This window comes from Lotus japonicus, chromosome 5 (assembly GCF_012489685.1).
Source record: "Lotus japonicus ecotype B-129 chromosome 5, LjGifu_v1.2".
Taxonomy (NCBI): Eukaryota; Viridiplantae; Streptophyta; class Magnoliopsida; order Fabales; family Fabaceae; genus Lotus; species Lotus japonicus.
In genome coordinates, this window is record NC_080045.1 from 11,583,130 (window position 1) to 11,609,416 (window position 26,287).

General features: G+C 37.9%; 1 non-coding gene across 1 annotated transcript; it reads right to left on the reverse strand.

The window, feature by feature from the left end:
- Positions 1-1,231: 1,231 nt before the first annotated feature.
- On the reverse strand, positions 1,232-1,339 carry LOC130721719 (U6 spliceosomal RNA). The gene has a single exon (XR_009013639.1). It is a non-coding gene; the product is annotated as a U6 spliceosomal RNA (small nuclear RNA).
- Positions 1,340-26,287: the final 24,948 nt, after the last annotated feature.

Here is a 26,287-nt window from a genome sequence, read left to right on the forward strand (position 1 = left end):
CCTGCCCTCTTAACCACATAAAGCAGGTTCAAGAGAGGGATGGTCCTCGGAACAACCAATTTCCTTAAGCCCACACACACCGACAGAAGAGAGGGAGCAACGCGCAAAAAAAAACGAAGATCAGCATAGCAGTGGAAGCTTCTGCTCCACCTTCCAGCCGGGGGACCCTGAAGAAGGATCGAGAACAACCCATTCTCCCAAAGCCCCTGCACGACAGGGAGAATAGTAACAGAATTAGCACCACCTAGCACTTCCTCCGCCCCTGTCGCCTCGCCAGCAACCAAACCATCTCTGATCCTTCGCACCTTCCCAACCGAGCCAGGAGCCAAACAATCAAACAAATCTCTGTTTCTTCCAATTATCTCTCTATTCCCGCTAGCCAACCCAGAACCCAAGCCCGAAATCTCTGGAAAAAGGAACCTATCCGGAATTCTAGTACCCTCAGCAACAAAAAACCCAACATCATCGATCAACCTCAGTTCATTCTCAGAGAAAGAAGAAGAGTAACTGACCTTCCTATACCCCAAGACAATATCCTTCCATGAAAGGAGGGTAGGAGGAGAATCACCTACCTTCCTCTGTTGACTACGCTTCCCCTGTACAGACCCAACCTGGGGACCCCAACCCTTATTGGAAGAAACTGAGCCATCTACCCGAGGGAACCTGGCCATGGAAACCGATAGAGTGGACCTTCCCAATTTAAACCCATCAAAACCCTGTACAGCCTTCAAAGCCTGCTCACGGACTCCATACCTAGCAAAGCCAAAGCGGAAGGCCCTTCCTACCTTTCTCTGACGTTGGACAAAGAGGCTGAACACCTCGCCGAACTTCGCGCATAGAGCACGAAGTTGAAGATAGCCGGTTCTCTCTTCAATCCCATCGATGAAAACCGAGAAGCACGACCTTCCTCCGCCGCGTAATCTACCCGCACCGCCATCAGCTTCGCCATCCAGATCTCCGCCATCCGCCTCTCCATCCACGCTGCCCTCACCACGAGAAGCCGCCGCTCCCTTCCGAATCGCCGCCACTGAGCTCGACTCGCCTGGGGGAGAAACCCTAGCAGAAGGGTTTAAACACATTTTTTCCCTAGAACACTTTATCAGATCAATTAAACAAGAGATGTAAAGGCTAATGCATTCTTAAAGGAAGAAGAAGATGAAGATGAAGATGAAGAAGGTAAATGCAGAATGCAAAACACAGCAGCTGAATGAAGAGAAAAATCAAAAATCAAAAAAATTTGGACCATTTCTCGATTTCTGCGTGTCATCCTTGCGCAGGGGCCATGCTAATCTTCTCTGTATCGTTCCAATTTTATCGGATGTCCTTCTCTTCCGTGGAATCAAAAGTAAAATTAGAATGAGTTTAATTTTGATGCACCGATGGTGTAAAACACCGTCAACCAATTAGATTTCAAAGATTTGTCATGTCACTCAATTTAATTAAATAAAAAGTTTATCTTTGTGTCAAAACCTTAAACAACAATCTTTGTGAAACGCAAGGAGCGCAGAGTAATTAGTTAATTAGTCTTTTTTTCGTAGCATGTAAAATACTTTTTTGACTAAAATTTTGTTTAAATGGTAAAGCAAGAAATAAGAAAAAGAGAAGGATTGGAATGGGAATATAATCATATCCACATCCAAGAAGGATTCATTTGATACCTCTTATGATATTACAAGATTTTTTTTTTTGAAAAATAAAAACCAAATACATTAAAGGAAGTATAATGGGTACTTCAATTCAAAAATACAATAAGCATTCGAAACAGTTACAAAAAGAATGAAAACAAGCTAATCTTCCAACATGAGGAGCTAGATTGGTCTAATTTGATGGAGATTATTCAGTGGAGATCTTGGAGCTGGATTACTACTCTGAACAGGGACTTTCGTTGCTCGCTATTTGAATGCATGGGCTTTAGAACCGCGTGCCTGCATTGCTCAGATTGGACCTTAATGTTGGTGCTTGTTGTTGGCTCTAATGCCATCCGCCCCTCTTGTATTTAGATATCTTGTATTTTTTGCCTTTTTCTTTTACTTTCCCCCCTCATTTGTATTTGGTTTGAAATACCCTTGTACTTCATATCAATTTAATTCTTATGACTTATAAAAAAAAGAATGAAAACAATCCAATGACTTATCATATCTATCATATACATATATCCAGAATACTAATGGGAAGTAAACCATATATATAGCCACCCACTGTGCAAACCAACAAGTATTATAACAAGTAATGGGCAAGTGCCTCCATGAAAGGAGAAAAGCGCCGCCAGAAGATGGCCTACATGCATGTTTAGGTTGCCATCAAAAGGGATTGGATTGGGGAGAGAAGAGTCTTGCGCCACCACTGATGGGGAAGGAACCGCCTTTCGTTGATGAGATAAAGGGGAATTTGGCTCGCACCGTAGTGGGAAGGAAGTGGTGTCGTCGAGAACCGCCAAATAGCACAATGATTATGGGAAGCCATTGTTAAGGCAAGAAAATGGGTGAAAAGGCAAAGAGAAAGAGAGGTTTAGTCTTTGGAGGAGAAGGGATTGAATCCCCACCGCAGAGTTGGATCCACGAAAGAATTGTGTCTAGGATCAAACATGTTATTGATACCATGTTATGAGAAACAATGCAAAGAGAGAGAAAAAGAAAGAAGAATAGAAGGGAAGCTGAAGCGCGCTACATTGTGAATAATTAAATAAGAAAATTAATTAATATAAAAAATAATCTAAATTACATAAATTATAAGATCAAGATTTAATAAGACACTTTAAGATATGATAGAAATATTGTTCCTAAATTAACTTTTGAGTATCAGACCGACTAAGAACATAAAAGACTTAGAATTGTATGAGTGAAAAAAACGAGCATATACAATGTACAAGGTGGACTCCCATGTGTTAGCTAAACAGGCTAAGTTACATAAATTGGGAGAAAATTGAGGAATATGGTCAATAAATTGATTCCTTTGTCTGGCCTTGGAGATGAATCTGAATATCACCTCATGCTTAATTGTCTTTCTTCTGGGTTAGCGTACTTAATTCTGAGCTTGGGCCGTTCATTTGGTTCGGTAACACACATATATTTTTCATATTCTAGAGGAATGTGAGTGAGAAATTCTTTATCGATCACCATTATTATTAGTCCCCATCAATTTAGTCATGCGTGTGTTATCATGTGTTATCTGAATATGATTGGGGTTTGTACTTATCCGATAGCTAATGTATGTCAATAACTATATTGGGTCCTGGTATCATTAAGCTCAGACCTACTTGGACATTGGCCTGAAGCCCCAAAGGATACATGCAGTAACAAAAACAATTAAAAAGAATTTGCAATTTATTATCTAAAAAAAATGAAGGAATGATTGTGTCAAATGAAAGTAAAAAAATATACAAATTGAATTGGATCAGAAGGAAGAAATATGAAGTTTAGGTGCCATCTTGCCGAACAAAAACAACTTCAAATCGTTCTCCATAGGTGTCAAGTTCAGGTCCAGAAAGCAAACACTGGCAGTACTAGTAGTGCCCCACGATCTCTTCAAAACTGAAACTTTTGCCACAACCTCGTTTATCGAAGAAAACACTCCCTTCGTTGCCGCATTAACTCTGTTCCTTCTTCTGATCATGTGATTGATCAAATCCCTCTCCAACTTGGGTCTCTTGTGGTTGTTGTGGCCACTCCCTTCGTTGCATGTCTTGCATTGAAACACCTCAGGGGATAATATGGATACAGTACCTGCTGTTTTGGCCATGATATTGATTAAACAACTTGTGCTCATAACTGAATTTTGTGTTCCCAGTTCATTTTCTCTCTGTCTCTTCATGGCTAGGTTCTCTTGATTAGCACAGGCAACCGAACAATCAAATTAAACTTGTATATTGGAAGATTAATGGGAATTGTGAATTGTGATGTGTTGTGTGAGAACACTGATTTTAGGATTTGATATATATAGAGGAGGACCAAACCAACGACTTTGACTGACTTATGTGCTTGACCGACATTATGGAGTGCTTTGATAACGACATCGCATTTCATTAATTATTATAGTTCCTTCGGGGAAAGCCTCTCAAGTCTAAGTAAAGTCAGCTTTATATAATGAGGTTGTTTAAATGACTCATGTGAGTTACTAACCTACAATTTAATGGACTAATATAATTTTTTATAAATAAATTAATAAATTAAACATATAAATTTTAACTCACTTATCATTAATGTGATTAAACAATGAGTTATTTAACGTAAACTTTCTCATGTGTCATTTAGACAATCTGTTATATAATTTCAAAAAAAAACAGTTTTATATTCCTGTGTTTTAACGCTGAAAATTCCAAAGATTTCCAAGCCAATTTTTTTTAACACAAACTCGACCTGAGACACCGTTTAAGAAGAATTATACTTGTTCTTCTTAAATTTTAGGATCCCGAACTCATAATTAAGAGTCTAAGATTAAGGCTTGTATTAGAGTGAAGTTGATTCTTCTATGGCTTCGTGGCTTCCTTTATAGGCCTCTTCCTTGCCCTCAAGCTGCTGAGGTTGTGTCTATAATCATGTCCCATCGAGTAGCGGTAGTAGCTACCTTCTTAAATTTTAGGATCCCGAACTCATAATTAAGAGTCTAAGATTAAGGCTTGTAATAGAGTGAAGTTGATTCTTCTATGGCTTCGCGTGACTTCCTTTATAGGCCTCTTCCTTGCCCTCAAGCTGCAGCATGAGGTTGTGTCTATAATCATGTCCCATCGAGTAGCGGTAGTTGCTACCATTGATTATCGAGCGGTTATGACCAGCTACTTATAGGCTCTTGAGATATGAATGTTCTTCATTAATGTGTCGTTGTGCTTTATTATTGTACCTTTACTCTATGAAGATGAATGATTCAGGGTGGAGTATGACCTTTCACGTTCAAGTAACCTTGTTAGGTCAGATTTGAACTTGACAGAATGTGCTCTTGATAACTCCTCTGTAACGACCTAATGGAGGTTTTGAAAAGGGTCACATCTGCATCTAATGGGCTCATACTGAGTCCACGGAGGATCATAGCCCTCCAAACTCATAAGCATGAGTGTATGTTGGGCTTGAAACGAGTTATGAAAGGTCATAGCATTTTCAAGCTCGTTCACATAAGTGTTTATTGAGCTCATATCGAGTCTTAGAGGGATAAATACTTATATCATTTAATTATACTCACAAAGTAAATATTTTGTACAATCACTATAAAGATATATGTGACCCAACAAAATTATGACATGAGTTATAGAATAGAATTGTATAACACACATGTTTAAATATTATCGGGTCACCTAAACTAGGGTGATTTAGACATTAATTTTCAACTAAATTATCTAAAATAAATTTATAGATGTCTATCAAAGATTTACGGCCTGTTTGATGGCACTAGTCCAATACGATGATCATTCATTATTTATGACTCTACTAGATACGTTGATTGACAGGTTTGTCAGCTTATCTTGTGATAAATGTCTTTTTTATGCGGAGCTTATAGCAGAAGAGAGGAGTCTTTTCGATATTTAAAAATTGGGGCACAAGGAGGTTACTTGCGCATTAGATTGCAAGTTATTGTGAATTTGCTTAGCAACAATATTGTGTGTGCGATCTAGTTGGAGAATAATATTGTGAGGATTATGGACATGTTGAGCTGAGATTGGAATGATAATATGACAACTTTTTTACACGTTTCCAATAAGCTGAACACCACTGTTAATGTTTTAACTCAACCAGTGTAACAAAAGAAATTTATGTGTCTGAAATCTGAATTTACAATTAAACTTTCCAAAATTACTCGGTGCTATAAAAATTCACTTTAACACTCTCTTTCAAACCCTTTTTTATTGGTTAGAATTAGTTATACCCATCAAATTGAGTGTATATAACTTATTACTATATCTTTTGATACATCGAAAATATAAATATTCAGAGATTGATCATTAATTGATCATTAGACCTTCCACTCCTAACTCATATATTGATAAACTCTTACCACTTAAGCTATTCTTCGGGACATATATAACTTATATAATTTAATACAGATGCAAATAAAATAAATTAAAGTAAATGCTTATAGCAATTATCTTACTTCTTGTAGTTACTCCTGATTTCTCCTAAAGTCATCATTTCGTCAAGTCTAGTACCCACTTAAGTTAAAGCAAGTTTGGTTTCAAAACTATCTACTACTTCTAATTTGCGAACCTCCTTTTCACTGTAGCTAAAAGACCTCCAATGGCGTAACAACAGCTGTCCTGCTTTTTGACCTTTTTTTTATTTTTTTTTTACTCTGAAAGTTGAAAACGACGTCGTTTCAGCTTCAGGTTTCCTCTCCTTTCTACCCACTATGCCGTACAAAATATCATCTTCCGTTTATCTTCCGCCTCCAATCTCCCTTCAACCCTACCTTGGCAATCACGTCACCTTGACCAGAAGATCTGTTTTCCACGATCTGCAGCTTCTTCTCATGGCTTCTCCTGTGCTGGCTTTCACGTCAATCCTTCAACCATTACATTACGTGGGTAAGCTTCGTAACAGTTCTCCATTGATCTCGACCTTACTGTAGCTTAGCACATCGATCTCTTTCGTTTCGTCCTAAATTTGTCCTTTATTTGAACTTTTTATCTGATATTTTTTATTAGATTGGGTGATTTGTGTAAGATCAAGTTTTGGTCTAGTAGTACAACTCTATGTTTTGATGATTACAAGTTAACCTTTTGAGTATGAACAATTATGGTACTCTAACGTGTTTTTCTGAGTGTGCTATTTACAGGCTCTGACCTTGATTCAGTCTCACACTAATCAGAAGCACTGTGCATAAAGAGTGACCCAAGCAACGCTTTCGCAACATCTATGTTCACTCTGAACAGTAGAAACGCTTTAGAAGATCTGAAGTTATACAAGCTCTGATATGGACTCAGTCACTAGAAGTTCTGAAGATCCAGAAGTTCTGACAACCATGAAACTCTGAAGGTTCAGATGTTCTGATGGTGTAGAAGACTCTGAAGATCCAGAAGCTGAACAGTGGAAACTCTGATGTCCAGAAGCAAGAAACTCTGAAGACCATGTACTTCCCTCTGAGTTCAGAATCAGAAGATACAATGGTCAGAGGATCTGTGCTTTCCCTCTGACTCTGATCAACCGGCTTCACAAGTTCCAACATGAAGCATTCCCCTGATCAGAAGTCTCCTAGGTTTAAAGGTCAAGTCGCTATCCAAGTACAAAAGCATATGTACTATCCTGACGACCTACCTAACGTTCTCAGCCACAGCAAAAGCTGGAATTTCCAGAACTGCCCTCCAACGGTAGCATTCCCATGCAGCGTTCAAACCCTAATCCTTGGAGTATAAATAGAGGCTGAAGATTGAAAGATGCGGTTGGAAGAATTACACACGCGCAAGCTATATTCAAAACCTTCAAGCATTCTTTCATCTGAATTCATTGTGTTTACTATTAGCTTTTCAGAAGCAAATCTCTTGTAAACATTCTTTGTTAAACAGTTTGTTTAGTTACCTTTAGGAGATCAAGGCTGATCGGATCCTAGAGAAGACTAAGAGAGTGAATCTTAGTGTGAGCTAAGTCAGTGTAATTGTTAGTCACTTGTAGGTTTCAAGTGCAGTTGTAACACTTTACCTGATTAGTGGATTGCCTTCATTCTAAGAAGGAAGAAATCACCTTGACGGGTGGACTGGATTAGCTTGAGGGATTTATCAAGTGAACCAGGATAAAAATCCTTGTGTGCTTTTCTATCTCTTATCTTTAGCACTTAAGTCTCGAAAGATTTGTTGAAATCTTTAAGGTGGAAGTTTTTATTTGAAAACGTTATTCAAACCCCCCCCCCTTTCTACCGTTTTTCATACCTTCAATTGGTATCAGAGCGCAAGTTCTGATTACCACACCTAACAGTGTTCAGTGATCCGGGCCGGTGTGAAAAACAATGGCTACCACCAGTGAAACTCAAAGAGATGGTTACAATGCAAAGCCTCCCATGTTCGACGGTCAAAGATTCGAATATTGGAAAGATAGACTTGAAAGTTTCTCTCTGGGTTTTGATGCAGATCTCTGGGATATTATTGTGGATGGCTATGAGCGTCCAACTGATGAAGAAGGCAAGAAGATCCCAAGGTCAGAGATGACTGCAGATCAAAAGAAGCTTTACTCACAACATCACAAAGCTAGAGCAATTCTTCTAAGTGCTATTTCTTATGAAGAGTACCAGAAGATTACAGATCGTGAGTATGCAAAAGGCATTTTTGAATCCTGAAGATGTCTCATGAAGGAAACAAGAAAGTCAAAGAATCAAAGGCATTGTCTTTGATCCAAAAGTATGAATCCTTCGTCATGGAGCCAAACTAGTCCATTGAAGAAATGTTTTCCAGATTTCAGTTGCTTGTAGCTGGAATACGACCTCTCAACAAGAGCTACACAACTAAAGATCATGTCATAAGGGTCATCAGATGCCTTCCTGAAAGCTGGATGCCGTTGGTGACTTCAATAGAGCTCACAAGAGATGTTGAGCATATGAGTTTAGAAGAACTCATCAGCATACTGAAGTGTCATGAACTGAAGCGCTCAGAGATGCAAGATCTGAGGAAGAAGATAATAGCCTTAAAATCCAAATCTGAGAAGGCTAAAGCAGAGAAGTCAAAAGCTCTTCAAGCTGAAGAAGAAGAATCTGAAGAAGCATCAGAAGATTCTGATGAAGATGAGTTGACTCTGATCTCTAAAAGACTCAACCGAATCTGGAAGCACAGGCAGAGCAAGTACAAAGGCTTTGGAAAGGCCAAAGGAAAGTCTGAATCCTCAGGTCAGAAGAAGTCCTCACTTAAGGAAGTCACATGCTTTGAGTGCAAAGAATCTGGGCACTACAAAAGTGACTGTCCAAAATTGAAGAAGGACAAGAAGCCAAAGAAGCACTTCAAGACCAAGAAAAGTCTGATGGTGACTTTTGATGAATCAGAGTCAGAGGATGTTGACTCTGATGGTGAAGTCCAAGGACTCATGGCTATTGTCAAAGACAAAGGAGCAGAGTCAAAGGAAGCTGTTGACTCTGACTCAGAATAAGAAGGAGATCCTAATTCAGACGATGAAAATGAGGTATTCGCTTCTTTCTCTACCTCTGAACTGAAACATGCTTTGTTTGATATTATGGATAAGTATAACTCTTTATTGTCTAAGCACAAAAAGCTGAAAAAGAACTTATCTGCTGTTTCTAAAACTCCTTCTGAACATGAGAAAATCATATATGATTTGAAAAATGATAACCATGCTTTAGTAAACTCTAACTCTGTGCTTAAGAATCAAATTGCTAAGTTAGAAGAAATTATTGCATGCGATGCCTCTGATAGTAAGCATGAATCTAAGTATGAAAAATCTTTTCAAAGATTCCTGGCTAAAAGCGTAGATAGAAGCTTGATGGCTTCATTGATCTATGGCGTGAGCAGAAATGGAATGCATGGCATTGGCTATTCTAAACCAATTAGAAATGAGCCTTCTATGCCTAAAGCTAAATCTTTGTATGAATGCTTTGTTCCCTCTGGTACCATATTGCCTGATCCTTTACCTGCTGAAGTTGCTAAACCTCCTCTTAAAAAGGGATCTTTCTCCATGTCTAAATATCATGCAAAAATTCCTTTACATTATCATGTTGAGAAACCCAAGGTGATCAGAACCTCTGGGGTAACTAACAAGAGAGGACCCAGAAAGTGGGTACCTAAGGATAAGATTATCTATGTTGCAGATATCCTTGATAGCTCCACTGAAACACCAGTCATGGTATCTGGACAGTGGATGCTCGCGTCACATGACGGGAGAAAGACGTATGTTCCAAGAGCTAAAACTTAAGCCTGGAGGTGAAGTTGGCTTTGGTGGCAACGAAAAGGTCAAAGCTGGTTGAGAAATTTGCAGATTTAAGTATAAATGTTTCTGACAAAGGAAAAGCTCCAGAGGAAGCTGAGCCAGAGGAAGATGAACCAGAAGAAGAAGCTGGTCCCTCTGATTCACAAACTCTGAAGAAGAGCAGAATCACTGCAGCTCACCCTAAGGAATTGATTCTGGGCAACAAAGACAAACCAGTCAGAACCAGATCAGCCTTCAGACCCTCTGAAGAGACCTTGCTTAGTCTGAAAGGATTGGTGTCCTTAATTGAACCCAAGTCCATAGATGAAGCTCTTCAGGACAAGGATTGGATTCTGGCCATGGAAGAAGAATTGAATCAATTCTCCAAGAACGATGTTTGGAGCTTAGTGAAGAAGCCTGAGAGTGTCCATGTAATTGGAACAAGATGGGTGTTCAGAAACAAATTGAATGAGAAAGGAGATGTAGTCAGAAACAAGGCAAGGCTAGTTGCTCAAGGCTACAGCCAGCAGGAAGGAATAGACTACACAGAAACATTTGCTCCAGTAGCAAGACTAGAAGCAATCAGACTGTTGATCTCTTTCTCAGTAAATCACAACATAGTTCTTCATCAGATGGATGTGAAGAATACCTTCCTAAATGGTTATATTTCAGAGGAAGTCTATGTTCATCAACCCCCAGGTTTTGAAGATGAGAAGAATCCAGACCATGTGTTCAAATTGAAGAAATCACTCTATGGTCTGAAGCAAGCTCCCAGAGCATGGTATGAGAGACTCAGCTCATTCCTTCTGGAGAATGAGTTTGTAAGGGGTAAAGTAGATACAACTCTCTTTTGCAAAAATTATAAAGATGATATCTTAATTGTGCAAATCTATGTTGATGATATTATATTTGGTTCTGCTAATCAATCTCTATGCAAAGAATTTTCTGAGATGATGCAGGCTGAATTTGAGATGAGTATGATGAGAGAACTTAAGTACTTTCTGGGAATACAAGTTGATCAAACACCAGAAGGAACATATATCCATCAGAGCAAGTACACTAAAGAACTTCTGAAGAAGTTCAATATGCTGGAATCTACAGTGGCCAAGACTCCAATGCATCCTACATGCATTCTGGAGAAAGAAGATGCAAGTGGTAAAGTTTGTCAGAAGCTCTATCGTGGTATGATAGGTTCACTTCTATACTTAACTGCATCTAGGCCAGATATATTGTTTAGTGTTCATTTATGTGCTCGTTTCCAATCAGATCCAAGGGAAACCCACTTAACTGCTGTTAAGAGGATCCTAAGGTATCTGAAAGGCACCACTAACCTTGGCTTGATGTATAAGAAAACATCAGAGTAATCTAGAAATTGTCAATTTCTGGGAAGTAATCTAGTCTCATGGGCAAGCAAGAGGCAATCAACCATTGCACTATTCACTGCAGAGGCAGAATATATCTCAGCAGCAATATGCAGCACTCAGATGCTCTGGATGAAACATCAGCTGGAGGATTATCAGATCCTTGAGAGCAATATCTCAATCTACTGTGATAACACTGCTGCAATATCATTGAGTAAGAATCCTATCTTACATTCAAGAGCAAATCACATTGAGGTAAAGTACCACTTTATTAGAGATTATGTATAGAAGGCGTACTTCTTCTGAAGTTTGTTGATACTGACCATCAATGGGCAGATATCTTTACAAAGCCCTTAGCAGAGGATAGATTTAATTTTATTCTGAAAAATCTGAATATGGACTTTTGTCCAGAGTAAAGATGGATCAGAACCTCTGACTATGATACTTCTTGATCAGAAGATGTCTAGTCCAGAAGGTAACTCTATCAGAGTGTATGTACCCATTGGTGCTGACTCTGAAGCTGAGACAGTAACACGTGTGTCAGTATCTCTGATGCATAGTTCCTTGTGCCCGTGTGACAGTCTGTCATAATGAATGTAGATGTGCTTCTCTCCTGTGTGTGATATGTGTATTTACTGTTACTATGATGTCTTTAATTTTTAACCGTTGATTTTAACTTGCTTTTTGAATCAACAACGGTTATTTGTCAAAACCCACTATACACACACGATCTCCTACACTTTCGGTTTTAATCTCTCTCTCTCTTCGGTTTTTCTAAACCTCTTACCCACGATCTCTCTCTCTCTCTCTATTCATCATCTTCATCTTCTACCCAAAACCTTCAACCGCTCCAAAAATGGTGAGACAAACCAGAACTGAAGCTACGGATGCAACCAGGTTCCCTCACATGGTAGTGGGTCAAGCTACAGGACAGGCAGGTCCTGAGATTCAGAGAAATCAAGGTCAAGCTCAAGAGCAGATGATCCCTATCGCAGAACGGGAATGTGTCGTTCACTGCGTGTATGCTCCTGATGAACTTCAAGTACTTGCAGAATGGAGATTCGACCTCGACAATCTTGCTGTAAATGGGTATGACTTGCGTCCTGAAGTTCAAGCTCAGGGTTGGGAAGAGTACTTCAACAGGCTCAGAGGACCAATCTATGACAAATTGGTCAAGGAATTCTGGAAGCATGCCGATTGCGAAGACACTCAGGTGGTTTCCCACATTGCCGGAAGGAGAATCATCATCACTGAGAAGTCGATTGTGAATCTGCTGGGTGCAGAAACTGCAAATGGGTATCGATTTCAACTGACAGAATCGAAGCTGAAACCCAAAACCAAGGATGAAACCAATAAGGCTCTGTACACCACATACAAACCGGGCAAGACTGACTACAAAGTGGTGGATCTTCATCCCAAGCTCAGAATCTGGCACAAGATTCTGCCGCACTGCATCAATCAGAGGCCAAAGGGCAGTTCCCCAGACTACATCAACTTCTGCCAGAAGGCGATGTTATTCTTCATCCAAGACAAGAAGAAGATCTGCCTCCCTTTCTTCTTGTTCTCTTACCTGAAGGAATGTATCAGGAAGTCAAGGACAACTGCCTCCCTCAAGTCTGCAATCAAGTATATTCCCTTTGGGAGACTGCTATCAGATCTTTTCATTGAGAGCAAATTTGTCGAAGATATGATCAAGGCTGGATGCACAGAGGATCTGACCACCATTGTTAGTGATGTCTTCACTGCCAATTCCTTGAAGAAGATGGGTCTGGTCAAGAAGAAAATTGCCCCAGCTCATGAAGATACATCTGCTGAAATCAGACAGAGAAGGGTGCCTCTGAACGACTATCCTTTGTGGACCCAGGCAGACAATCCAGAAGCTATCAGGTGCTATGTAGAAGATCTAAAGGCATAAGGCTTTGAGATTGATGTTGATGAATTCTTCAAAAGATTGCCCCCAGCTCCAGAATTTGACTCTCCTCCAAAGAGGAAAGTTCAGAGGAAGATGGTCCTAGAAGAATCCTCTGAGGAATCTGATGTCCCTCTGACAAAGAGGAAGAAGGCTGACCAGCCCAAGAGGAAACATGATGAAACCACCAAGCCAGATGATGGTGATGATGGTGATAATGATGGTGGTCCCCCTCCACCAAAGAAGAAGAAGCAAGTCAGAATCGTGGTGAAGCCTACCCGGGTGGAACCAGCTGCTCAAGTGATCAGAAGGATTGAAACTCCTTCCAGAGTGACTAGGTCATCAGCGCAATCATCAAGTAAGTCTGTTGTTGATTCTAATGCTGATTTGAATTCATATGATGCACTCCCCATCTCTGCTATGCTCAAACGACCCTCAAACCCACTCACTCATATTCCTGAGTCCCAACCAGCTGCACAAGCCACTTCTCCACCCCAATCACCAAGGTCTTCATTTTTCCAACCTTCTCCAAATGAAGCACCTCTCTGGAACATGCTTCAGAACCAACCTTCTAGACAAGATGCACCAACCTCTCCCATTACCATCCAATACAACCCATTAACTTCTGAACCCATCATTCCTGACCAACCAGTTCTTAACCAAACAGAACCTGAACTCAGAACGTCTGATCACTCTGTCCCCAGAGCTTCAGAACGTCTGGTTGCCAGAACCACTGATACAGATTCCTCCTCTGTCTATACCCCTGTATCATTCCCAACCAATGTTGCTGACTCCTCCCCTTCCAATAACTCTGAGTCAATTCGTAAATTCATGGAGGTCAGAAAAGAAAAAGTGTCTGCCATCCCAGAGTATTACCTCACATGTCCAAGCCCTAGGAGATATCCTAGACCTAGACCTGAACGTCTAGTTGGCCCAGATGAGCCTATCTTGGCTAACCCCCTACATGAGGCAGACCCTTTGGCTCAACCAGCTCCACCTGACCCTGTCCATCAAGAGCCAATTCAACCAGAACCAGAACACTCTGTGTCTAACCACTCTTCGGTTAGATCACCCCATCCTCTGGTTGAAACTTCTGAACCACACCTTGGAGCCTCTGAACCTCATGTCCAAACCTTTGACATTGGCTCTCCTCAAGGTGCTTCTGAAGCTAACAGTAGCAATCACCCAACCTCTCCAGAAACCAACCTCTCCATAGTTCCCTACACTTACCTCAGACCCACCTCTCTCTCTGAGTGCATCAATGTTTTTAATCATGAAGCTTCTTTGATGCTACGCAACGTGCAAGGTCACACTGACCTGAGTGAGAATGCTAAATCTGTTGCTGAAGAGTGGAATAGTCTAAGTACTTGGCTAGTAGCTCAGGTTCCTATTATGATGCAGCATCTGACTGCAGAAAGGGATCAGAGGATCAAGGCTGCAAAGCAGAGGTTTGCAAGAAGGGTGGCTCTTCATGAACAACAACAAAGACATAAGCTCCTTGAAGCTGTTGAAGAGGCCAGACGAAAGCAAGAGCAAGCAGAAGAAGCTGCACGTCAAGCCGCAGCTCAAGCTGAACAAGCAAGATTAGAGGCAGAGAGACTTCAAGATGAAGCTGAAGCCCTTAGATGCCAAGCACTCGCACCAGTGGTTTTTACTCCTGCTGCTTCTGCTTCCATTCCAGCTCATCAAGCTGCTCAGAATGTTCCTTCCAGCTCCACACAGTCAAGCTCGTCCAGACTCGACCTCATGGAACAACGTCTTGATACTCATGAGTCTATGCTAATGGACATGAAGCAAATGATGATGGAACTTCTGCGTTGATCTGATAAACCCTAGTCTTAGGATCTCTTCGTTTTCCCTCTTAACTTAGTTTTATTTTAACTTCTTTTTATTTTTTCTTTAAGTTACTTTAAGTTTTCTGCTTTATTAGTTACTATTTATCTTTGCATATATATATATATATATATATATATATATATATATATTTGTCACATGTGTTTGCAAAATTTTCTTTATTCATAATCATTATGTGTTTACATCATACATTTCCTTCTTTCCTAAAGTCTAGAATGGAGGATCCTTCCTCATTCTTCTGCACTCTTGGCGCTGCTCTAACCTCTCCCTCTCCAGACGATCCAGTGAATACTGGATGTTGTTGAGATTGACGTTTAGCTCATTCCTCTCCAGAATCTCTTCTGTTGTCTTGAGCTTCTTCTCTATGACTTCCTTTTCTTCCAGCAGCTGCAGCTCAAGCTGGCTGAGTTCTTGCACTTCCTCCACGAAGGCAAGGAATTCCTTTAAGTCATTCTTCAGCTCTGGACGAAGGTTCTCCTCAAGCAGTGTCCTTGCCAGCTCTGATATGGTCGTTGTACCCTCTGGATGCCTTATGTTCAGGAACAAGTCCTCCTCAAAGGCCTTCCTTCTGAGCTCTTCAAGTGCTCCCTTGTATGATGCCATTTTTTTTATGGAATTGATCGAGTTGTGAAGCTTACCCTCCTCTAACTCGCTTTATATAAGCTTCCTTCGCTTCTTGGAAGTTATTGCTCCTACAGTTTCTCGAGGTTAAGTCCTTGGTAACTGAAGTTCTCTTTACTCCCGTGGCCGGTGGTAAATGATTCTTCTTTCGCATTAACTCCCTTCTTTAATTCGCTTAACTCTCATTCCTGCATCGTTTATTTTTTTGAAACTTAGACCTTCTCTAAGGGGGAGTACCTTGTACTTCAAGCTAAGTTTTTCACACCCCATGGTTTTTGCTTATGACAAAAAGGGTGAGTACACCCAGTTTTTTATGTGTAAGCTGTGTTAGTGTGATTTATTTTTCTTTTGGAGAATTTAAGAGTTCCACCTTTATGACCATAGGTGTGTCACTAGGCAAATACAAGGAATACATTTCACTTCTGAAGTGATTTTAGTTTGACTCTGATACCCAAGACTCAGATACCTTGTCCGTTGACTCTGATTACTTATGCGCTCTGATTATTCTATTTCATCTATGTCATAAGTTTTTCACTCTGAACTCTTATATTATTTAGCTCAGAATCTAGACTTTTCTAACGTTTTCATCAAGTATTAGATTCAGGGGGAGCTAAGCTCAGAATCAAGCTGTGACTTGAATTCAGAATGAGCAAGATAAACTATTCACATCAGGATAAGTCTTTTTCTATATCCCTAAACTCTGAGTGAATTCAGTTTAATGTTTAAGAATTGTTCATCAAAAATCTTAGTTTTGTCATCATCAAAAAGGGGGAGATTGTAAGATCAAGTTTTGATCTAGTAGTACAACTCTATGTTTTGATGATTACAAGTTAACCTTTTGAGTATGAACAATTATGGTACTCTAACGTGTTTTTCTGAGTGTGCTATTTACAGGCTCTGACCTTGATTCAGTCTCACACTAATCAGAAGCACTGTGCATAAAGAGTGACCCAAGCAACGCTTTCGCAACATCTATGTTCACTCTGAACAGTAGAAACGCTTTAGAAGATCTGAAGTTATACAAGCTCTGATATGGACTCAGTCACTAGAAGTTCTGAAGATCCAGAAGTTCTGACAACCATGAAACTCTGAAGGTTCAGATGTTCTGATGGTGTAGAAGACTCTGAAGATCCAGAAGCTGAACAGTGGAAACTCTGATGTCCAGAAGCAAGAAACTCTGAAGACCATGCACTTCCCTCTGAGTTCAGAATCAGAAGATACAATGGTCAGAGGATCTGTGCTTTCCCTCTGACTCTGATCAACCGGCTTCACAAGTTCCAACATGAAGCATTCCCCTGATCAGAAGTCTCCTAGGTTTAAAGGTCAAGTCGCTATCCAAGTACAAAAGCATATGTACTATCCTGACGACCTACCTAACGTTCTCAGCCACAGCAAAAGCTGGAATTTCCAGAACTACCCTCCAACGGTAGCATTCCCATGCAGCGTTCAAACCCTAATCCTTGGAGTATAAATAGAGGCTGAAGATTGAAAGATGCGGTTGGAAGAATTACACACGCGCAAGCTATATTCAAAACCTTCAAGCATTCTTTCATCTGAATTCATTGTGTTTACTATTAGCTTTTCAGAAGCAAATCTCTTGTAAACATTCTTTGTTAAACAGTTTGTTTAGTTACCTTTAGGAGATCAAGGCTGATCGGATCCTAGAGAAGACTAAGAGAGTGAATCTTAGTGTGAGCTAAGTCAGTGTAATTGTTAGTCACTTGTAGGTTTCAAGTGTAGTTGTAACACTTTACCTGATTAGTGGATTGCCTTCATTCTAAGAAGGAAGAAATCACCTTGACGGGTGGACTGGATTAGCTTGAGGGATTTATCAAGTGAACCAGGATAAAAATCCTTGTGTGCTTTTCTATCTCTTATCTTTAGCACTTATGTCTCGAAAGATTTGTTGAAATCTTTAAGGTGGAAGTTTTTATTTGAAAACGTTATTCAAACCCCCCCCTTTCTACCGTTTTTCATACCTTCAATTTGGTACTTGATTTGCAACCATTACCCATGGTTAGGTTAGGTTCATCAGTTATTCATGCATCTGTCATTTCTGCTCTGATTTGAAGTTGGGATTAGATTTTTAGGTCTAGGGTTATAGGTGGAATGCACAACCTCTTCTACTTTGAATTTTTTGATCAGATCCGTTTGTCTATAAATTCTCACACAACCCTCACTCCAGCACCATTTACACAACCCTTGCTGCACCACAATTCACTCCACTACAGTTCACACAATCCTCATTCAAACCTCTCAAAATCTAAATATGCAGAAATATTAAATATCATCTTTTTTATCTGTGTTCATCCAATGAGTCTATACTGTTTTTGTTATTTTGTAGGGTGAGAAGATTGAAGCAAATGTGCGGCAATCAATGATACCAAAATTTTGTAGTTGCTTCCTGGAACATGTAAGAGTTCTTTAATTCCCCTATTTTTCTATCTTCTCAAACTTCTGGTAGTACATATTTGTATATATATGAAACTCTTGCTGTGTTATTGCTTCTCATCCTGATATTGTGAATACAATTAGGAATTAGAGTTCAGAAATATAGCTTCAAACAATTATAATGGTAAAAGTTCATAGAGACACCTGTCATGGTTCTCTTCCAAAGTGTGTTTTCAATTGGTATTAGTTGTTGCTTAAAAGACAAGGGTGGGTAATGTAAGCTTTGGGCTCAAGAATGAATCAGTCATTTGATCCTTCAAAATAACATATTGACTGTCTCCTAATTTTGTGACTATTTCCTTTGGAAAATTATTTAGCATAATTTTCATTTAGATCCAATGATAATTTGTAGGCTTTGTAGGCTGGATTACTTTGTAGGCTTTCAATCAAAAGCGCTAAAATTAACCTTGGAAGAGAATAACTGGATTTAGAATCCTTTGATCAGTTATGGATTACTTTAAAGTGATTTTAATCCTTTAATCAATCGGTCATTTAGAATCAATAACTGGATTACTTTGTAGGCATAATAAAACCTGGTTTCAAAATGATAGTTGGCTGCAGCAGTAGCGACATGTTTTTGGTATCAACTACATTGGCTTTGCTAGCTTGATTCATGCTTTCATCTCTTCTTCTTCTATTCTATTCAGTGTCTAAATGAATGGTGGTGGTTTCTGGTTTTGCACGTATATGTGTACACTAATACATTTTATCCAATGTCAAAATTATTGATTGATAATTGCAAGACTAATTAGGTTTTTTCTTTTACTCTCTATCATAAGGCTCAAACTTCTACTTTTTTCTTCTGTGTGTGTCCATATGTTTTTATATAATTTTTTTAGGGTTTACTCTCTGTCATAAGGCTCACACTTCTATTGATAATTTTTTTTACACTGTTCTGGTTTTCATTGAGTGCTTCAGATTATGAAAATTACTATGATCTTATATTTTTACACTCATATATTAATTGCTTTTTTAGTCAGGGTTCATTAGGACTGATTTTTATCATGCCTACTAAAAGAAAACACTGGTAGTTTCGAACTTATTTTCAGAAGCTGCTTAGATTAACTTATGAATTGACTTACATCCACTTATAAGCTATTTTAGGCCTATTCCAATAAGTTTCTTAGATTATCTTATCAATAAGATCTTATGTGAAAAGAGCTTAGGCAATAAACACTTAATTAAGTTATTTACCAAAACACATATATCACTCATGCTCAAATTTCTAACATTAAATTTTCAAAAAAAATTCGACCTCTATACTTCAATGTGCATTTTTATGTGAGTTAAAACAGCTTCCCTGCAAAAAAATAATTAGACCATAAGGAGCATATTCCTAATAACAAGTACTAAATTTTAGTAGAAAAAACATGGTTCATGGGTGGAGAAGTTCTAAACATGATCCACTATATAATTAGCCAAAGTACATATGATGCGGCAATGAACTTGAGTGGATGAATTTGAGTACTCTCCAATTCACCTCTTTCTCCCACCTAAAAGGATTATTATTCCAAGTCTACTTCTGTTCACTTCTGTCATTAGCCTCAGTTTTCTTTTAGTTTTAGTCATGGTGTTATTTAATTGCAAACTGCATAATTCATTAAGCTCTTGCATTCATGTTCATTACTGAGCAATTCTCTAAGCTGAACCAATTTCAAGTGGGTATTTGCTTCTTTCTATCTGTTTATCTGGGTTCATTGTAGACAATAGGTAAAAGTAATTCATTTCATGGTAATTTAGTTAACTTATTTCGTAGAAGGATGATTGATCCCATGTGTATATATCATTTTCGAGAGATAAGTTAATATTAACTCATAACTGATTATTGATGTAGGTATTCAATTGATCTTGGTTGGAGTAGCTATACTTGATTTTGATCACTTCCTTTGAGTTGCTATTACTGTTGATTTTGAATACTGGAAACTACATGTTTCCAAGTCTTATCTAAATGGGATGAGAATTCAATAGTCCAATATGTGGGATGTTATGGATATGAGATCGATCCATGGAGGGTGAGTAAAATTGTTTCCAATGTTGCTCTACATTATATTAACCTCTTATTATTGCCTCCTGTGCTTGACATCTTTGCCTGTCTTTTGAATTTTAGGTTTGCTGCCACTTTGAAGGATTTGGAAGTTTGGGTAATGAATGTGGTTACAGTAGATACACTTCCTATTATTTATGAAAGAGATCCTATGAATCTACATTACATGCTTTGTACCAGTCCTATGTATCATCTTGGAAAGTTTTGGTGCACACATCTTAGCGTAAGATCCATATTTTGCTCATAAATAAGAATTGATTGGCTCTATTAGCACAAATACTGTGGGATGCATCTTGAAATTGAATGGAAGGTAGTTATAATTCTGTCATTGCTTCATTAAGTGCAAAATTAGTTTTATTTGAATCTTCCACAACTAGGAGTACTATCATTCTAGGGATAAACAAGAATGAGTTGCTAATAAGTACATGTTGCATCTTATATCGCAGAAAATAACCAGATTATCTTATTCCTTTGCAGAAGGATGGAAGAATGTCATCACATCACATTATGGCTATTAGTGGTCCGTCAATATTGATGTAGAGAGCTTGGCATGGGTTCCTCACACTGAGAGCTCTTTTGTGGTATATTATTATTTATTTCTAAGGCTTAAACACTAACATTAGTGTTTTAAAGAAGGGTTGATTTTGCTGATGAGAGAACTCTGCCATAATTGACTCTGACAGACATCAGAGAGACTTTCAAGGGGCTTGTGGCTGAATTGAAGAAGACCCCTCAGGAGATCTTCGATGCTATGAAGAACCAAACTGTAGATTTGGTCTCAACTGCTCACCCTACTCAATCTGTCAGTAGATCTTTACTGCAATAGCATAGAAGGTTTGTCCATGACTTTACTTGTCTGTCATAACTAAGGAGGACTTATGTAGTTCCTTTGTTGTAGAAGTTTCTTTTTGGAAGAAGAAATTCAAGTAGGAAAAGAAAAAAAAAAACAAAGTTACCTATAGGAGTTCCCATAAGGGAAGTTCCCTTCCACTTCCTATCATTTAGATTCATTGGAAACTGGAAATGCATGTCTTGTATAAACAAGAAATGCTAATATTGTTTTTGGAATTGTGACAATTATAGAATTAAGCTTAATCTTTTTTGTTGGTGATCATTTTCTTATTTTTCATGATTTTCATGATAAGGGATTGTTTATCCCAGTTGTATGCTAAAGATATAACATTTGATAATAAACTGGAACTTGATGAGGCCTAACAAAGAGAGGTACTTTTATGATTCCATATACAATGTATGATACCATTAATCACATGGTTCACCATCCAAATGATTCTATGAATAAATTGGGACACTTTTTAAAGCTCCTGAATATTGGCCAAGAAAATTACAAGGAATCTATCCAGAAATTGCTCAATATAATTCTTAGGTGTGTGGTGTTAGCAAAACTTAATGCTGAACAAATGACTGGAACAGTCAAGTAGAATGATTCAAAACTTGAAAAGTCTATGCCCTGCCATTGAAAACCAATTTACTATGTGGATAGAAATTATTTTAACCGGTGAAAGAGAGCTTTGAGAAAGGCTTGTGGAGTTTAGTTTTTCTACTTTCCAAATTAGCATGTCCTCCCTTGAAGCTACTCCTTCCCAAGCTAGCTATTATTGTAACAAAAAAACTGGTTGTTGGTATCATGCTGAACTAGCACAGATGCAACTATGGATTGCTTTAGATCAGGAACATGTATGAGAGCGGTCAGAATTCATTGTATAAAAGTTACTCATAAAATCATATATATGTATATCTTATTTATTGTTCATTTCTCCTATTCTGTTACAGTATTGTTTTTTAAGTTTAAGCTATATATGTGTTTATAGTTCTTTCAAATGCATTGTAAAAGAATTTTTTTGTTTATCTGTTTATTTTATTAGAGCTAAAGACGAGAAAATATCTTATATAAGAGATATTCCCGTACATATTAAGAGGGTTTGATTCTCAGCACTATCTATATGAAAATAATAAGGGATGTTCCTATTTTTTTTAGCGGATTTAGAAAAATTTCATATATGTGGATAATAAATTGTTCCCTGAATTTATGATTAAAAACTGTGAACAATCAAATGAGACAAATACCATGTGGCCAAACTGCAAAGCGTTGGTTAATTAATTTATTAAATTTGTCAAATTCAAAACCTGTAAAAATTATTATATGAAATATCTTTGATAAATGTTACTCATAAAATAAGGGTAGAATGTCATCTATAATAAATATAAAATGTCATCAGTGATAGATAAAACTGACTGTTAATTTATTTGATATAACATTAATGATTATATAACTCATGTGTTTATCACATAATTAGTCTGAGCAAATTTTTGAACATATTTCTCGTGCATCGCACGCACAAACAGGTATCTTATGAAAGTGAGATATGAATAAATCATTACTTTTTGATATGTGTATAAGTATTTTCTTTTAGTTTCAAATATCTCCCTCATAGTCTAATATGTTATTATATTTCAGCCAACTTTTCATTTTTTATAGTAAAGATTGCGCCAAATTACAAGTCGACAGGGGTCAAACACAATTAACATTTGAAACTCATATAATTCATATAGATAAGAAAAATAAATATAAGATAATAACGATATATAAGTGTTTGACTAATTAAAATTGTATTTTTAGAAAATACATAATTGTATTATTCCATATATATATATCAAATTCTGAAGAGTAAAATACACTCACCCCCCTCAAGGTTTGCAAGAATGACACTCCACCCCATTGTTTTTTAAAATCTACACTCCACCCCATTTTTTATAAAGGCAAAATTTAGTGACGAAAACAAATTCGTCACTAATAAAAAATAATTACTAATTAGTTAAAATTTAAATAAATTAAATGCATATACACTATCATACATCAATTTATGAAAATAATTTTATTGAATTAAATTTAAAAAAACCATCCACTCTGCCTGTTAAGTACACGTCTCATCTATCTCCAAATCGTATTTCTCACCACAAACGGTCACCACCAAACCTTTGCTCCCTTTAACACGACGACAACCATCCCAGAATGTGAAACCCCATGGCACCACCATGCCTCAAAGTTTTGTTGCAACCTGAACCCCAGAACGTGAATCGCACATCCCCAAAGCCACTTGTTCAACTACTTGTTGTGAACTTCACCCCTTTAAGTTGTGAGCGAACACTTTGTTAGTTTAAGATGTTGTTGGATTTTGTTAAAAACGGTGCTCCACCGCATCGTTGGGTTCTAATAACCTCCGATCCACTTCATATTTCTTAATTTTGTTTCTCTATTTTCTTCACCACCCATTTGTGTTGCTTTTTGGAACGGGAGGCAGCAGTGGGGAATTTTCCGCAATGGGCGAAAGCCTGACGGAACAATGTCGCGTGGAGGTAGATGGCCTACGGGTCGTGAACTTCTTTTCCAGGAGAAGAAGCAATGACGGTATCCGGGGAATAAGCATCGGCTAACTCTGTGCCAACAGCCGCTGTAAGACAGAGGATGCAAGCGTTATCCGGATACAATCCAATTTTAAAAATTGGAGGTATAAATAGATTATTTTGATTAAAATTGAATTAATACCAAATATGAAAACACAAGCATGTTTCACTATGTTCGAGATATGGTTTGTCAACCGGTCATGTGTGCTATTGCAGAAATTGCTTTGTGAATTTACGGAGGAAGAACGCGATTGAGAGAATGAGGAGGACTGTGATGTTTTCATTTTTATATTTATTGGATTATATTGAAAATATTTTTTGAAATTATTGATTAACAATTTAAATAATAACTAATTATTAATGAATAATATTTTTCGTCACTAAATTTGCCTCTATATAAAATGGGGTGGGGTGTAGATTTTAGATAAGAATGGAGTGGAGTGTTATTCTAACAAAACTTGAGGGGGTGAGTGTACTTTACTCAATTCTGAATAATTGTAGTTAACAGTGGAGTTCGTGAAAAATTATCTGTGCATCGCACGGACAAACGGGTATAATCCTAGTCTTATAGATTCATACATATATTTTTATCCAACACTAGCAACAGAATACGATTCTATTCCATAAACAAAATGTCCACATCACAGACATCATACGATAAATTAATATGCTTAAATTATATTATTGTATAATTGTGAAGGAGACGTGAGCAGTGAGAAGGTAATGGGCTACCACCACAACGTAATGAACAAAGCTAGAAGTGGTCACTAGTCATCTTCTTAGAAACTTCCAAAAATAAAAAAGATTATTCCTGCGCTGCCTAAAATTTAAAATTTGGAAGCCGTGGATGCAATTCGAAGAAAAGAGCAGGTAACTTCAGAAAAGTTTTGTTTAGTTAGACAATTAAATGGTAAATTAATTAGATGAGAATAACTTTGGTCTCTGTTCAAGATGTAGGTGCTGCCTGCGTTGACATTAAGGTGCTCTGCTGCAACTTTGGTGTATGTTTATTCTATTTGCGCCGCGAAGGCTTAATTTAGAGCAATACTTAATAGGCACTTGGATAAACAAAAACAAAATTAATTTGACCAATAGAAAATTTTGAAAAGATAAGCTCAACATTGGATTGGGTAGTTTCTGTCGGCTTTAAGGGTTTTTTTTTCTTCTTTTTTCTGGAATCGGCTTTAAGGGTACAACTACGCAAATTAATCAAAGCAGCGATTAGTTGCAGTTGTGAATTAGATTCATTTTTTTAAGAGTTTTATCAAGAATAGATATAATTAAGGAGATTTATTATATGTAAACATGTTTATCATGTAAGCTTGTACAAAAAAAAAAAGTGTTTTCATGTAAGCTTGAAAAAACGGCAGCAGATAACTCTACTCCTTTTCTATGTATGCAATGTGTGCCATAGTTATGGCGTCGAAGCAGTGCTATGAATGCTTGAAAGTAGATCAAGTGATTCTATTATTACTTTTAAAAGAATGTTTGACAAGAAATATTCCATATTAGCTACTAAGCTCAACTTCCTTACTATCTTTTTTAACACCTCATTGTGAAGATTACTATACAAACTATTTGGAAGCTTAATTAATAGCTTATCATGCGTGATTAGGAATTTTTGAAATACTCACATTTTTTCATCAATCCTCCACATATTTCAAAAGTTTAAGGAGAATGAATTTGTAGTAAATAGAATCTTATGTCAATCTCTATAAGTGTAATTGTTTTGAATTTGTTGTCTTTTGTGCTATGAATAAGACATAAATTGATCTGACTTAACAGAAAAGTAAATTGATGGAGAAAGCTTTATGAACCAATACACTTTGGCGTGTGAGGCCTTACCAACCAATTACATCCCGACAATTCTTTGTTGTTATCAACGTTGAGCGCCAATAGGGCATGTGTGTGTCTATTCAAAGGCTTTTATTCTTCCTTTTCTTATCATTTTTCTTTTTCAATCCCCCTTTGGAACTATTACACAGTTTTCTATGCGATTTTGTCTTGTGTTCACCTTAAGCATTCACCCATTTTTTGGGATTTGAGGTAGGTTACTTCTGCGACCTCTCAGTCTCTACTGATGTCCATGAACCCTTCAAGTTATTAGTTAGTTACAACAGCCATTCCAGCAGATCATGGTTTGTTTAGGTCACTGAGCTTGCCAACAGTATCTTCTTTTGCTGTGCTGTCACTGAAGGCACATCTAACTGATGAACTGAAAATGGTCTCACTATCCTTTCTTTAATGTCTGAACTTAATATTGAATTTGTTGAGCTTAGAGTATCCATACCACAAGGGTAGGGGATCTTTTTGTCACTTTCAATGTTGACTCTAATGATGCTTTAGGTTTAGGACACAGATTTATTGGGGAGGAGACTGTAAGTCTGTAACTAGATCAGTTAAAAGAGAACCTCTAACGAAGTTGGATGATCCATGGAGTGATGAAGAAGGTGGTTTTGCTTCACTGAGTGATGCAAAGTATTGTAATTAGTTATTAGGATGGATATTGTCCTTCAGATCCAATTCCTACTGAAAAAGTGTGCTTTGGTTCTTCTTGTCTTGTCTTGAAAAGACACGGAGTGCTGACGGAAACCATGGTTCACTCAGAGGATGAGGCGTATTGGTGCAGAGAAAAGGGTGGAAGTGGTAAGGGAGTACAAGAAAAATAGGGATAATTGACAGGATATGGAGGGTATGAAAAACTAATATGAAGTTTTAGTGACGAAATCGATAGAACTCTAAGGGGCCAAAATAAGGTTTTACTCTTGTAATAACTGGCACACTAGCACCATCCATTTAC